Here is a 15505-nt window from a genome sequence, read left to right as displayed (position 1 = left end):
CGGGAATACTCTTGGTGCAGATTAATAATATCTAATACCATACTTAAAACAAAGCAGTCTTATCCACTTCCTTCTTGCAGTTTTATACACTGGATAAAAGAATAAAACATGGTCTATACTCTCAACTGCATCATTACATATTTTACAAATTCCATTTTCACCTAGATTAGACTTTCATTTACATTTGAACCTTTTACAAACATTTTTCCAAATCTAAATCTAATATACAGAGATCTAGCCTGATATGGAAAATTCGAATCCATGTAGGATTAAAAAGAGAATAGATTTATAGACCAGAAATGTATCTGTGAGAATGATGCTTTTCATGGTCCTGTGCCACTTTTCTAAGGCATGATCGCAATAGGCAACTTTAGCAAAATGCCTTGTTGCCTTATTTATAGATAAGGGATCATGCCACATATTTTCCAACCCCAAGGTCTTAAGCCAAGATTGTACATGGCATAGCCATAGTATGGTATGGACCTTGTCAGTATTCATAATTCTAGACCATTTCTCTATGTGACCAGTTTGGGGGTTGATCTAAATCTCAACCAAAAAAGAAGATATGAAAAACACCTATATACACTATCCTCTTCAGGACAGCATCAAGAAAAAGTGGTAGACAAGAAGTACTTTTTAACAAATTGGGTAATGTCCTCAAAACATTGGTTCCGTCCAATACAGTCTCTGTCATTACCCGTTACTTATAGTTATATCCCATATAGAAGTGCAGTTTGTGGTTTAGCCTGATAGACCTCGACAGATCTTTCCCTTTTCTTTTAATCTATTTCTCTATAGGAAGAAAACCTGATGTTGAGTGCTATATAAATGCATTTTCAGTTCAATTCAGTTCAATTCAATTAATTTCAATCCAATTTAATATGTAAACACAGGCCATTACTAATGCTTCCTACATGTAGAAATGCTGTTTATCACATCAAAGTCTGCTGTATTGGATTTGCTATTCTGTGATAAGGTAGTGAAAAAAATGACAAGCAGCAAGATTATTGAGTGTACATTTCAGATGCAAAATGCTCCCTCATATATCCTAATGGGAGCTGTCACTGGAAGATGGAATGATACATCAAATAGTTAATTACATGAGGTGAGAGTCTACTATTACTGTGGATGAGCAAAGCCTACTCCATGTATATTCAAAGAATTAGTAATACTGCGTCTTGCAAATAGATGCACTCTCAACCAGACCTAATAATAAGCCCTTTGGAGCATTAACCAGAGAAATGCAATTTTAGACTAGCAAAGAACCTGTCAGCTTTGCTCGCTGCCACCTTTTATTTTCTGTTCCCTGCTCAGAAATGTCATTTGTATTAGATGCAGGTAGCAAGTTTAATTTAATTGTCCTTCTTTTACAGCTGGATTCATTTGATTCCAGTTTCAAACAACAATTTACAGCAAATGGAATTTAAAGTTTCTCAATATCCGAGCAAGCAGTTAGAGTAAAGAAAAACTCAGGTGTGATAGAAGTCCAGAGAAGCATTACTATTTTCAGTTTTGAAAGAGCCTTGTCCCTTACACCTTTAATATTCTTCCAAGTCAAAGTAAATCCCTGTGCTTGTCTTCACAAGAGATAAGAAAATGCTTTGAACTCAAATGTTAGCCAAATGTTAGCCAGATCCTGGTGTGGAGTATATTTGAAAATGAGCACCAAGGTACCTCCAAAAATTTCCTAAGAACGTACGAATTTACCCTAAATTTGAGGAAAGTGTGGAAAAGTAAATTTTGCCATGTTCTGTGTCCCTACGCCTCATCCATCATATGTTATGTGTGCATGACCAATATGCATATGTTATTCCCCATGTCCGATTAATGACGCAATTACAGTTGTGTCCACCTCTAGTATGTTAGTTTCCAGTCCTCGTGAATACTACGAATATCAGGCCTATGTAAAGTAATGTTGCCACGTTTCTCAGTGTGCACGTTATTCCATTATAAAATCCCCGTTTCCAGGCCTCAAAAGGGCCCGGACATCAGATTCAGCTCCTGTCTCCTGAAAGCCTCGCTGAGGAGCGATACAGCCCCCACCTGTATCCTCGACCCTTCACTTACTTCCTGCCTCGCAGTGCCCGGTGTAGCTTGGCTCTGCCTCTGAGTCTGCCAAAAGTATGTTATAGTTCCAGTTATCAGTTCAGTCCTCCTTCTCTGCATTCCTGAGCTACTGAACTGCATCAATAGTTTCCGTCATTGTCTAGCCTTCTCGTCTCCATGTTAGAGAAATACTGTATTAATGGTCATTTAATATTCTTCATCACGCACTACATGTAGAATAATGCATGGTCCAGTCTTAGAGTCAAGTTAGCTTTTCCCCTCATGACTTCTAGTTTATATCAACATGTTCCCTAAACATCAGATACCAGATAGGGTTTAGGTACATGTCGCTCCGACCCTCCAGACTCTAGTCTCTGCTCCTAGCACAGAGTTCGTAGCCCCCAGCTTCTCCTAGTAACACGTCATTGCCAGTTTTCGCGCACCATTAGGTTAGAGGTCCCGGCTCCTTAGGTAGCCCCCTCCTATGTTTCCGCCCATTCATGACATATTCTGTTACGTTTGCATCACATGTCTATGTATACTCCCAGTTACACCTCTTTTCACTGTTATCTTTCGCGACTGCTACACGTCACGCCTTCTGCTCCACCCACTGCTACGCCTACTGCAATGTAATGCTATGTGTTCGCGCTATGTATATATGCCTGTGTTTTGTTATTGAATGTTAGCGCGCTCATCCCAGACCTAGCCCCAGCAGCTGCTGGGCCTCTTTTCCCCTGCTGGGCCCCAGTTGTCCTGCTGGGCCCTGTCACCTCTGTTCCTATGCAGGTTGTCCTGATCCTGTCCTTATGCTGTAATAAACCTGCACAAACTCCTACTACCTCGAATCTTGACTCTTATTTATTGAGCTATCTGTTATGCTATAAGTCTAGTCAAAAATAGGGTATTATTTATTTATTTACCACATAATGGCGCCCGAACAGGGACTTGCCCTTTCCCCACGCGTCGGTGAAGCCACGCCGACCCCCTGACCCTCTGCAGTCGTGACGGAACTCTTCTGCGCAGTGGCAGATATTTCTGCTCAAGTATCCCTCAGGCCCACGGAGGAGACGGAGGAGGCGGTCCAGCATCCGAACGAGACGGTGGAGGAACGCGGCGAGTCCCGACCAGAGCCCAAGCCGAGAGTCCAAGGTCCGAGGTATCCGGAGGCCCACCCGTAACTGAAGTCCGAAGTCCGAAGTTCGTCGTCCGTCGTCCAGTCCAGTCCCGAGGCCTTCCGTTCCGTGCTGCCCGGTGAGTACCATTGCTGGGGTAGTATCTAGACAGGACCAATTTAAATTGACTCCTGGTCCGTGGGTTGGTGGTGCCCAGACTCACAAACGAAGTGTTCACCTAGGTGGATACGGGTCCTGATGCGTCCCTTTATGGGACCGGTATGTTCTGTACTGTTACAGCAGTGCATCCAGTAACTCTAGTCTGTTCCGTTCTCAAGAAAATCTGTTCTATTTCTGTTCTCAGTATTCCAGGTAATATTCTGTTCGAACTGTTATTTATAATGTTCTTCATGTAATTTACTGTTGTGGTATGAGTGCGATGTGATTTCGTGTTTTTATTGTGTATTGTATTGTGTCCAGATTACAGTTCAGTCATGCCGCTCTTTTCCAAGTTACGTCAGATAAAAACTAGAAAGGGTCTGTTAGAGGAAGCAGTTCCTGTTCCGCCTAGGGACAGTCCAGGTCACTTTATGTATCGGAAACATGGCATAAGCGCCATAATGTATCTAGATTTATGGGTAGAGTATACCAAACAGTTAGAAGAAAAGTATAGATGGCCCGTATCGGGTACATGGGATGCCGAATGTATCATGCGAGTAGAAGAAGCATTATGGAAAAAGAAAGCCAGACAGTCACAGAAAGATGCCATCGAGTTATGGCGTAAGGAAGCGCATAGAAGAACGGAAAAGGAAGTCAGAAAGTCAGAGTTGAGTAGAGAATCCCAAGAACGAGCCCAAGAAAGAGAATTAATCGAGATAGGTGAACAAGTCAAAGCCGAACAGTCAGACAGACAGAGGCATGCCCTTATTAAGGGTATGTATCCTCTCCTTGCCGAAGGTTTGCCAAAAGCGACCCCAGAGGCATCCAGTAATTTCCCGCCACCATTAGTTCCGACCAAGCTACGTCACAAACCGACCGCAGCTGATATTTTTATTTCGTCCTATCTGGACGACACAGTCCCGGAATATGCAAATCCTGTCCGCGCTCCGCCAGTCCCTGTAAACCAGGTAATTCCTGCTCCTCCAGACACCGGGGTGCCCTTAACAGCTCCCCCGGTCCAGTCCGCCATACAAGTCCAGCCCACGTTACAATTACCGACCCTGCCAGGACGAAGAATGTCAGTCGACGATTCTAGTCTAAGGGCCGCAGGAGGAGGTCTTCCTCAAACCCCGCCGCCACACAAGCGTTTATCAGCACTCGAATTACATGCTCAAGCATCACAGCGTACTCCTAAAAGTAATAAGTCTGTTACAGAAATCAGGCAAGCCCTTAACGAATGTGTCTATGATCCAGTCCCAGGGGAATATACTATGGTTTTATATTCCTTACGTGTAAGGAGAGTGACCGAGTATCTAGTCACCTTGCCGAATATGAAAGAAGATCTAGACAGAATATATCGTTTCATCCGTACAGGGGATGATCCAGAAAGTATTGGCGAGATTATGTCTCAAAGGAAAGCCGAGATCCAGCTCATGATATTAAAGTTCCTGATCAATTGTCTAATAAGAGAACAAGATTACCCGTCTAAAGATCCCGCCGAAATGAGAATCCTGACAAGGTGGAGTGATAATATAGCCGAGGGTAAGCACAAGACCGTCAGTGCCATGGAGAGTATGTACAAGAAAATTCGTAAAGAAATAATAAGGTTACACGACCAGCGTAAAGCAGCACAAGTAAGTGAGAAAGAAAGTATCTCTGATCCTGAAGAGGAAGACGAGAATTCCGCCAGAATAGCGTATGTAGGAAAATCTAGATTTCCAGATCGCCATTTACGCCTAGAACACAAGTCTATTTTTCAACATCCAGCACCAGAACAAGGTTCTCTAGAACAAGTATTTCAAGCTACCGACCACATTCTGAAATCACGAGTCGGTTACAGTGAATTAAGTACCATGCATGAACAAGAACTAGCCCGATCAGCAGTCCGATGGATTACTGATTCTACCACTTTTCCAGACGAAATAGTGGCACAAATGTTTCTGAAACTGCCCCCAGCCGAGCAACGACTGGTGGGTATGTATATGATCCAGCACCTCATTACTCTGTATGAGGGTCAACATTCCGATCCAGGCCCGTTACACGATGTCCTGAACGAGTTACTCCAGTATAGATGGAGAGGTCTAGGTACCGATTTAATTAGTGTCATTCTAGAACAGCGCCACAAATATAGAACGTTCCTGAACCCGCATTTTGTTCATGTCTCACCCCCAGAAAGTAAGCCATTCTACATAGACAGACAGAATCCGTTACGAGAAGTCCACCCAGTCCAAGGGGCGGGTGGCGTAATGCAACGAGTGTTTGTATACACTCCGATTTCAAAGATGGAACTTCTTGAAATGAAGAAATTAATTCCCTGTCATGACAAAGATCCAGCAGGGTTCCATAGAGAATTAAAAGACATGCTCCGTATGGGAGAATACACTTACCCAGATATCATTAAAATGTTAAAGGTCCTGTTACCCGCAGGGGTGTATGAAAAGTTAAAGGAAAAAGAATGGGAGGTGGGAGAGAAAAAGATCGATTGGGCAGCTCTAGAAGCTGAAGACAAGGCACGAGTACCAGGTACCGGTCTTGGAGATAAATGTAAAGAATTACCAGAATTATTGATTCAAGTTTTACCCAGATTATTGACAACTAGGAAAGAAGACTGGGATGCAATCTCAGCCTGTAAACAGAAACAAGATGAAGATATTAGCGATTTTTATTCTAGATTCGAAAAATGTTTCAGTATTAACAGTGGTCTCAAGACAAGTAGTGAGTCATACCCTCATCTTTTTGTTACCAAATTAGTCGAGAATTCAAGTCCACAAATTAAAAATCGAGTTTTGAAAGTCGAAAGCACCTGGCAAGCAAATACTCCGTCCCAGATGCTCCAGATGCTCCAGTATCACCAGAATAGAATCAGAGAAGAGCAAGAACACGAGAGAAAACGTATGAAAGACACGAAAATGAAAGTGCTAGTTGCACAATCTGTTCCTCAAGACAGTCAGAAGAGGGGTCCGAATCAAGCCAGTCATCCTGCAGCTCCCGTTAAAGGGAACTGCAACTATTGTAAACAGCCAGGTCATTTTATAAACGAGTGTGCAGTTCTGAAACATAATATAGCTACTGGTAAGACTAAAGAAAGACCACGTCCGCCTAGACAAGAACAGGTTTCACAGATTCCTCAGTCACAGAATGCACAACAGACAGTTTCCGCACCGCAGCCTATAGCTGCAACACAGCACGTTACATCGCAGATGTATCAGTATGCACAGTCCGAGTATCCAGAGTACCAGTCATATTCATGAAACAGCCTAGAGAGGGAGGTAGGCTTGCCTCTCATCGAGATACCTGTAGATCAAGAAGGTCCCTATGTTCACAGTCAAGTATTAGGGAAAGACAGAAAGTTTTTGATCGATACAGGGGCAAGTAGGACCACAATTAGTCATGCCGAAGTTCCAGGGGCTCCGCTCTCAGGCTCAAGAAATGTTTCCCTTGGATTTTCAGGAAAACCAATAGTTAACGAGATATCAAAGCCAGTCACTCTAGAAGTAGGTCCATTGTCCCGTACTACTGATCTGTTACTTACTAAGTCATGTCCAGAAAATCTGTTAGGCATTAAGACACTGAAAGAGTTAGGTGCAGTTATTTGCTGTTCCCCAGAGGGAATACGTCTGTTCCTACGTGACTTTAAGGGTCACTATGTATTACGAGATTTTGATTCAAGATTGTCTAATGTTCCGCAGCATTTATGGGCGCAAGGTCCAACTGATGTAGGTTATATGCAAATCACACCCTATCGTGTGACTCTCAAGCCAGGTGTAGTGTTACCCCGAATCAGACAGTACAGATTGCCACCTGAGGCTGTAGCAGCCTTATCCAAAATTATTGACGAGCTCATGGCTCAAGGAGTAGTTGTAGAAACTGACTCCAATGTATGCAATTCTCCGATCATTCCAGTCATGAAACGTACTGATCCGAATGCACCCCCAGTATATCGATTAGTGATCGATTTACGAGAGCTTAATAAATGTATTATTCCTCAGTACCCAGTTGTCCCAGATATTTCTTCCCTGTTAACAGCCATTGATTCCGAAGCCATGTTTTTCACTGTCATTGACCTCAAGAATGCATTTTTTAGTGTTCCAATTCATCCAGATAGCCAGTTTCTTTTCGGATTCTGTTTAAATGGAAGGAGCTATATGTTTACACGCGCTCCTCAAGGTTTCACAGAAAGTCCTAGTATTTACAGTCAAGCACTCAAGAGACAACTAGACAATATTCACATGCCAACTGACACTGCCCTGCTCCAGTATGTCGATGATCTACTGATCACTGCCCGTTCTGAACGTGCTTGCGAGCGAGCATCCCTTACAGTTCTGTATTTTCTAGCCGAGATGGGGCACAAAGTGTCACCTTCGAAGCTTCAATTCTGTGTCCAGCAAGTGGTATACTTAGGACACTTGCTGTCCAAGAGGGGTAGGCAGTTGACACCCGACCGTATCCAGTTAATAGCGAGTCTTCCCCAGCCCAGAACCCAGAAGGAGGTACGTGCCTTTATCGGCCTTACTTCTTATTGTAGACAATGGATTCCCCAGTATGCATTTCTAGCCAAGCCACTGATACAGTTAACGACACAGGAGGCAGCCGTATCGACTGTCCTCCCTTGGACATCTGAACATACACTTAGTTTCAACGAGTTAAAGAAAGCCCTATGTCAAGCTCCAGTTCTAGCTACACCGAACTACAGTAAGCCTTTTACACTTTTTGTTACTGAACGCGAAGGTACAGCATTGTCTGTTCTCACACAAGATCAAGCAGGACAATACAAGCCCTGTGCTTATTTTTCGAGCACATTAGATCCAGTCGCCCAGGCGTTGCCTGCGTGCCTCAAGTCAGTTGCAGCCACAGCACTAGCTATCAGACAAAGTGATTCCATAGTTTTAGGACATTCCCTGACAGTACAAGTTCCACATTCCGTAGAAGTTCTTTTAAACCGAACACAAACTCAGCACTTGACAATTGCACGTTTAACGGGTTATGAATTAACACTGTTCCAGCCACACATAGAAATCAGACGCTGCAACGTTCTGAATCCTGCTACACTGTTACCATCAGTTAATTCAAATCCAGACCCACATGATTGTGTGGAAGTAGTTAACATTACGACTAAGCCAAGACAAGACCTGACAGATATTCCGTTATCAGATCCTGACCTGACACTTTATGTGGATGGTTCATGTATGAGAACTAGTACAGGAGAACTAGTCGCCGCGTATGCAGTGACTACTGACACTGAAGTTATTGAAACACACCGTATTGACACCCTGTCCGCTCAAGCAGCAGAGCTAGTCGCTCTGACACAAGCCTGTATACACGCCAAGAACCTGAAAGTTAATGTTTACACAGATTCACGTTACGCATTCGGAGTTGTACACGACTTCGGAGTACTCTGGCAGGAGAGAGGTTTCATGACTTCTCATGGAACCAAGATTCAGCATGGTCTCCTTATTCAAGCCCTGTTAGATGCCATACATTTACCGACATCTATTGCTATCATGAAATGCAAAGCACATACGAAAGTCACCGACATTATTTCCCAAGGTAATGATCTAGCAGACCGTACAGCCAAGCTTACCGCACAGACTCCAGACATTCCAGTTAATCAGACACATACTCCAGATCCGACTACATGCATGACAGTCAAGGACCCTACACAAGATGTCATAGATATACAGTTACATGCTACTCCCGATGAAATCAAGAAATGGTCTGAACAAGGAGGGGTCCAGACAGATCAAGGATGGTTAACGAAGGGTAGAGCCACATGGTTTCTCCCCGATTCTATGGTTCAAGTCATTATCAATACCGCACATAGTCCAGCACATTTAGGAGAAAAAGCTATGTTAGACAGTATCCAGAACATTTGGTTCAACAAGCATTTACGAGCTGCAGCCAAGCAGAAAGTCCGTACCTGTATGATATGTTGTCAGTTTAATCCAGGTAAAAGTGTCCCGGTGGAACAAGGTGGTTTCCAGCCCCCTGACCACTCTTTTGAGGTCCTCCAGATGGATTATATTCAAATGGAGCGATGTCGAGGTTTCAAGTATGCCCTTGTAGTTGTATGCGCTTTGTCCAGGTGGACAGAAGCATATCCAGTCCCAGATTACACAGCCGCGACCACTGCCAAGCAGTTGGTTCGTGAATTTTTCCCTAGATATGGACTCCCTAGAGTCGTATATTCTGATAACGGCCAGCCATTCTCCTCAGAGTTAATGAAGCACGTTTCCCTGTTGTTAGGGTACCAGTGGAAGTTCCATTGTGTACGCCATCCTGAAGCAGCCGGTCTGGTCGAGAGACATAATCAGACTCTGAAAATCCGCATTGCAAAAGTCTGTAAGGACAAAGGTGTGGACTGGTTAATAGCTCTGCCAGTCGCTTTGTTTTATATGCGCATGGTCGCACATTCCAGATCAGGTCTGTCCCCGTATGAGGTCGTATTCGGCCGCCCCCCTAACATGTGGGGTACTCCTAGACCCCGAAGTATTACCGATGTTTCATGTAATATGCTGACAGATTACCTAGCTTCCTTGATGTCTGCCCTCAACTCATGTCGTTCACAGGTTGCTGCCGCTTTTCCAGACAATACTGAGGTGGCACCGCACGAGATCGTTCCAGGCTCCCTTGTGATGGTCCGGAATTTCGACAGATCAAGTCCGCTGGAACCACGTTGGAAGGAGCCACGTCAGGTCCTCTTGACCACCCGAACTGCCGTCAAGTTGGAAGGCAGGAAGGGGTGGGTCCACCTTTCTCATGTAAAACTTTTCAATCCATTGAAATCAGTCTCCAAGAACATTTCCAAGGATTTCCAGGATTCGAAGGACTGCCAAAACATTGTCTTAAAGGACTGTCCCGCACAAGACATTATTACAACCCCTCCCTTGTTAGAGAAAACTCCGCAACAGGAGTATAAGCTCAAATTAAGGTCTAGTAAAATAAGTCAGTCAGTTTGATTGTATAAGTCCTCCCCTAGGTGAAACGGTTAGATTGTTTCTGACATGTATAAAATAGACCCCCATAGTGAGAGAGTCAGTCGAAGTTCACTTCAATGTATCGTTTTTCTGAGTTTCATATTATTTCTCAGCATTTTGACTTCCTGCACCAGCTATGCGTTCTATCTGTATTTACTAGTTCCTCATGTAAATATGTCTGCTAATGCTACAGTAGAGCACACGTTTAGTGATCTGCCTCCTCACGAATATTCATACCGCCTCGCTATGCGCAACAACACATTTATCCGTATGTTACATTATTCACACCAGACCAGCAATGCCACTAATTGTTGGGTGTGTGGTCGACTCCCCCCTTTCCAGACACCGAAGGGAGTTCTGCCACTGTTTCCTTATCCATTCTCACACAATGGTTCGTGTGGAGCATGGTCCACGTTAACGTCATCCTCAACAGATATGTCTTTTCTTAACGGTACATGTTTTCCAGACAAGCAAGGTCTCCCCCACAGAACAGGTTTAGATCTAGAAAACGAAGTATATAATTTAGGTAATTATTCGTCGAATTTCATGGTCCTGAATGTTCAGTCTGATACTACTCCAGACTTACCTGCTATTTCAGTACTACCAGTCAAAGGCGAATTATGTGTCCGTAGTTATGGTTCTGTACACATAGGTCATAGTGAATGTACTACTGTTATCAAGTATAGTGACAGTGGGAAATCTGTTTTCAAAGCTTCACGTCATTCTTATTTTATTTGTGGTCAAACTGCATATGTCCGTCTGCCCCTCGATTGGGAGGGAACCTGTTACATTGCTTTCCTACTGCCACCTGTTTTTCTAGCCCCATCTGATTATCACAGAAACACACATCTAGTACACATTAGACATAGAAGGGAGTCCCCAATTGTCGATTATACTGAAACTACTCTAGAACAGTATACAGATTTCAATAAAGGTTTCTTCTTCTTTGTAGGACCTGTCCAGAATAGTAAACTGATCCGTAGGTTAACCAGAACCCTTGAAGCTGTAGTAAATGAGACTGCCTCTGCTCTAGGTAACTTAACCGAAGAACAATCTGCTATGAGATTTGTCGTTTTGCAAAATCGTCTCGTCCTTGACGTCATACTGGCCGATAGGGGCGGGGCCTGTAGAGTCATCGGATCTAGTTGCTGCATTTTCATTCCAAATAACGCGCCGTCTGTTTATTCAGCTATAACCAGACTCCATAAAATTGCCCATCTGTTACATCAAGATCCAGGCACCTGGACATGGTCCGGTTGGTTCTGGAATATAATTTCCGCCTGGGGATGGAAAGTCCTGTCCTTTCTAGGTATAGCAGTAGCGATCATATTTAGCTGCTGCCTCTGTATACAATGTGGCCCTGCGATTTGCAGCATGTGTGCTACCTCTTGTATTCCTAGTCCCAAGCCCCGTTCTAAATCCCGTTCCAGGATAATTCGAGACGAGCAAATGGTACTGTATGAAATGATAGATGGTATCATGAAAATTGATGTTTCCTGATGGAAACGTAGTGACAAGGAGGGAATGTGGAAAAGTAAATTTTGCCATGTTCTGTGTCCCTACGCCTCATCCATCATATGTTATGTGTGCATGACCAATATGCATATGTTATTCCCCATGTCCGATTAATGACGCAATTACAGTTGTGTCCACCTCTAGTATGTTAGTTTCCAGTCCTCGTGAATACTACGAATATCAGGCCTATGTAAAGTAATGTTGCCACGTTTCTCAGTGTGCACGTTATTCCATTATAAAATCCCCGTTTCCAGGCCTCAAAAGGGCCCGGACATCAGATTCAGCTCCTGTCTCCTGAAAGCCTCGCTGAGGAGCGATACAGCCCCCACCTGTATCCTCGACCCTTCACTTACTTCCTGCCTCGCAGTGCCCGGTGTAGCTTGGCTCTGCCTCTGAGTCTGCCAAAAGTATGTTATAGTTCCAGTTATCAGTTCAGTCCTCCTTCTCTGCATTCCTGAGCTACTGAACTGCATCAATAGTTTCCGTCATTGTCTAGCCTTCTCGTCTCCATGTTAGAGAAATACTGTATTAATGGTCATTTAATATTCTTCATCACGCACTACATGTAGAATAATGCATGGTCCAGTCTTAGAGTCAAGTTAGCTTTTCCCCTCATGACTTCTAGTTTATATCAACATGTTCCCTAAACATCAGATACCAGATAGGGTTTAGGTACATGTCGCTCCGACCCTCCAGACTCTAGTCTCTGCTCCTAGCACAGAGTTCGTAGCCCCCAGCTTCTCCTAGTAACACGTCATTGCCAGTTTTCGCGCACCATTAGGTTAGAGGTCCCGGCTCCTTAGGTAGCCCCCTCCTATGTTTCCGCCCATTCATGACATATTCTGTTACGTTTGCATCACATGTCTATGTATACTCCCAGTTACACCTCTTTTCACTGTTATCTTTCGCGACTGCTACACGTCACGCCTTCTGCTCCACCCACTGCTACGCCTACTGCAATGTAATGCTATGTGTTCGCGCTATGTATATATGCCTGTGTTTTGTTATTGAATGTTAGCGCGCTCATCCCAGACCTAGCCCCAGCAGCTGCTGGGCCTCTTTTCCCCTGCTGGGCCCCAGTTGTCCTGCTGGGCCCTGTCACCTCTGTTCCTATGCAGGTTGTCCTGATCCTGTCCTTATGCTGTAATAAACCTGCACAAACTCCTACTACCTCGAATCTTGACTCTTATTTATTGAGCTATCTGTTATGCTATAAGTCTAGTCAAAAATAGGGTATTATTTATTTATTTACCACAAAAGCACACACATTCACAATTTCTTCGACATCAATTTGCACTTAAAAGTGAGAATAACCATCGTCCCATCTCTTTGTACTAATGACCAAATCAATTCCCAACTCTTTTGAGCAAAGTTTATGTTTCCATGGTAAATTACAGTGCTGCTTCGAGTCAGGCTTGTATACTTTATGTATTGCAACACTGCCATGTATCTTTTGTATTTATTCATGCACACTCTAAGATAAAGAACTTTATGGCCCCATCCTTTTTCTGAGATTTTGTTGCCAGCATGCCTTTGAATTGCAAATGGATGTTTGGAATGTTTCAAAGAGTTTCTGTTGTGGAAGTGCCTGGATAGCACCCATTTTCAGCATAGAAATATCTAGGATGGATTTGAAAATGTGGTTTTACCTATAAGTTGATACATAAAGTTTCAGATGTACCGACATATTGCTCTGTGTTTGCATCACTTTTGTGGCACAAACCAGGTGCAGAGTGCTAGGATAGGGTTTACTATCCAACGCAAAAATAGGATTTGCATTGGGAAGTATCTTGAAATTGCACTATGCTCTACTTTGTGATATTTGTATCCAGGTGGCGTTCCATGGGTGGTACATTGGCATTGCCATACAACCACACATTTGGTTTGAAGCTAATCCCTATCTACTAACATTCAAAGGATTTGTCCCAAAACCCTATGCCTCCTCGGGCAGGCATAACAAGATATTTTTTCATTTCTCCTTATTTTTCCATCTTTGCATATGTAATGCGTTGTACAGCATGCATAAAAAGTGGGAAAACTATTAAATGATAGAAAGGTACCATGAAATTTGAGATGTCATCAGCGATGTCACTGAACATGTCATGAGTGATGTAATATGTGAGGTCTTAAGCAGTGCATTGCAGGGGTGTAAGCTATACTTAGTTCAGAGTTTCACTGTTTTTTTTAACAAGTGAAATCTGAGCTTAACTATATATAATCTTGGGTTTTTCAGTGGATTCCTAAGGTTTTTCACATTCAATTTCCTCACTTAATGCGTGGCAGTGGTTGCATTAATCTACAGTAAATATATATTTCTTTACGTTAAAAAAACATAGAAATTCACAGAAAAAACAAACGTTACAGGAACATTTGTTAGGTTCACGTTTCATAGTTATACGGGGAGAAGGGCACTGTGCCTCTTCTGCCCCTAAAAATATTGCAGGACCTAGGAATGGGGTTCTTGGGGCCAAAATCAGCCCGGGGAGTGGCACATGTGCCTCCTTCCACTAAAAATAAACACCAGGCCCCAGCAAATGAGTGGCCCCGGGGAAGGGGGTCCCCAGGGCCTACCAAGGCTTGGGGAGGGGGGCTGTGTGGCCGCTCACTCCTTTATTTTGAAAACATCCCTGGGGGATGAAATCCCCAGGTTGACAAAATGCTCAGAGAGGGGGCCATGTGCCCCCCTCCCCTTTAATTTTAACAGTGTCCCTTAGGAATGAGATTCCCATGGACTTATAATGCATTGGGAGGATGACCATGTAGCCATCAATGCTGATTAATTGAAAAGAAATGACATGGGGGATGGGGCATGGAGATTCGGCCCTCTCCCCCGCCATAAAAAAGGCCCTGGGTAATAGGGTCTCCAAGGTCTTAGGAGGATCAGGGAGGGGGGCCACGCACCTCCCCTCCCTTTTAAAATATATATTGGGATGGGGTACCCAGGGCCCAAATAGGTTTGGGTAGGGGGCCATACAGTCCCCTCCCCTTTACAAATAAAGGCCCTCTGGATGAGGTCCCTAGGGAAAGGCCCTGTGGCCAATCCCTGCAGTGAACAACCGAACGCCTTGTGCAGTATGGGCTTGCCCGCCTTTATGGGGGTTGGCACAGGGCATGGCCGTGCGCAGCAGGGTGTTGGATTTATGTCTAGTAATTAAATATTACTTTACATTTACAAAAACCCTTGAAATTCACTGGGAAAAAACAAAGGTTAAAGTAAATGTTCAGTAAGGCTGTAACTTTTTAAACTCTAAAAAATGCTGAAATTCACTAGTTATAGTTACCTTAAGAAACTATAACTCGTGCCCTAAGATAACTATAATTTGCGCCCTCATCATGCACTACTAATAATTACCCCACATATTATATCACTCATGACATCAATGATAAATATTACTGCGCTTGGTGGGGTCATGAGTTATGGGAAGCTCAGGGCACGAGTTTTAGTTACTTAAGATAGCTATAACTATAACTGGTGACTTTCAGTGTTTTTTAGGGTTTAAACCATTACATCGTTACTCAACATTTCACCTAATTATAATGTTACTGTATCCTTTGTTTTTTTCAGTGAAACTGTTAAATATATATATTTATATTTAGAGTTATATATATATTTTTTTTCACTTAAAAATACAAAAGTTACAGAATTGCAGATTTCACTGTACAAAACCAGTGAAATTCAGCAGTTATAGTTGCCTGAGT

Source organism: Lissotriton helveticus, chromosome 2_1 (genome assembly GCF_964261635.1).
Source record: "Lissotriton helveticus chromosome 2_1, aLisHel1.1, whole genome shotgun sequence".
NCBI classification, from domain to species: domain Eukaryota; kingdom Metazoa; phylum Chordata; class Amphibia; order Caudata; family Salamandridae; genus Lissotriton; species Lissotriton helveticus.
Note: the sequence above shows the minus strand (reverse complement) of the source record.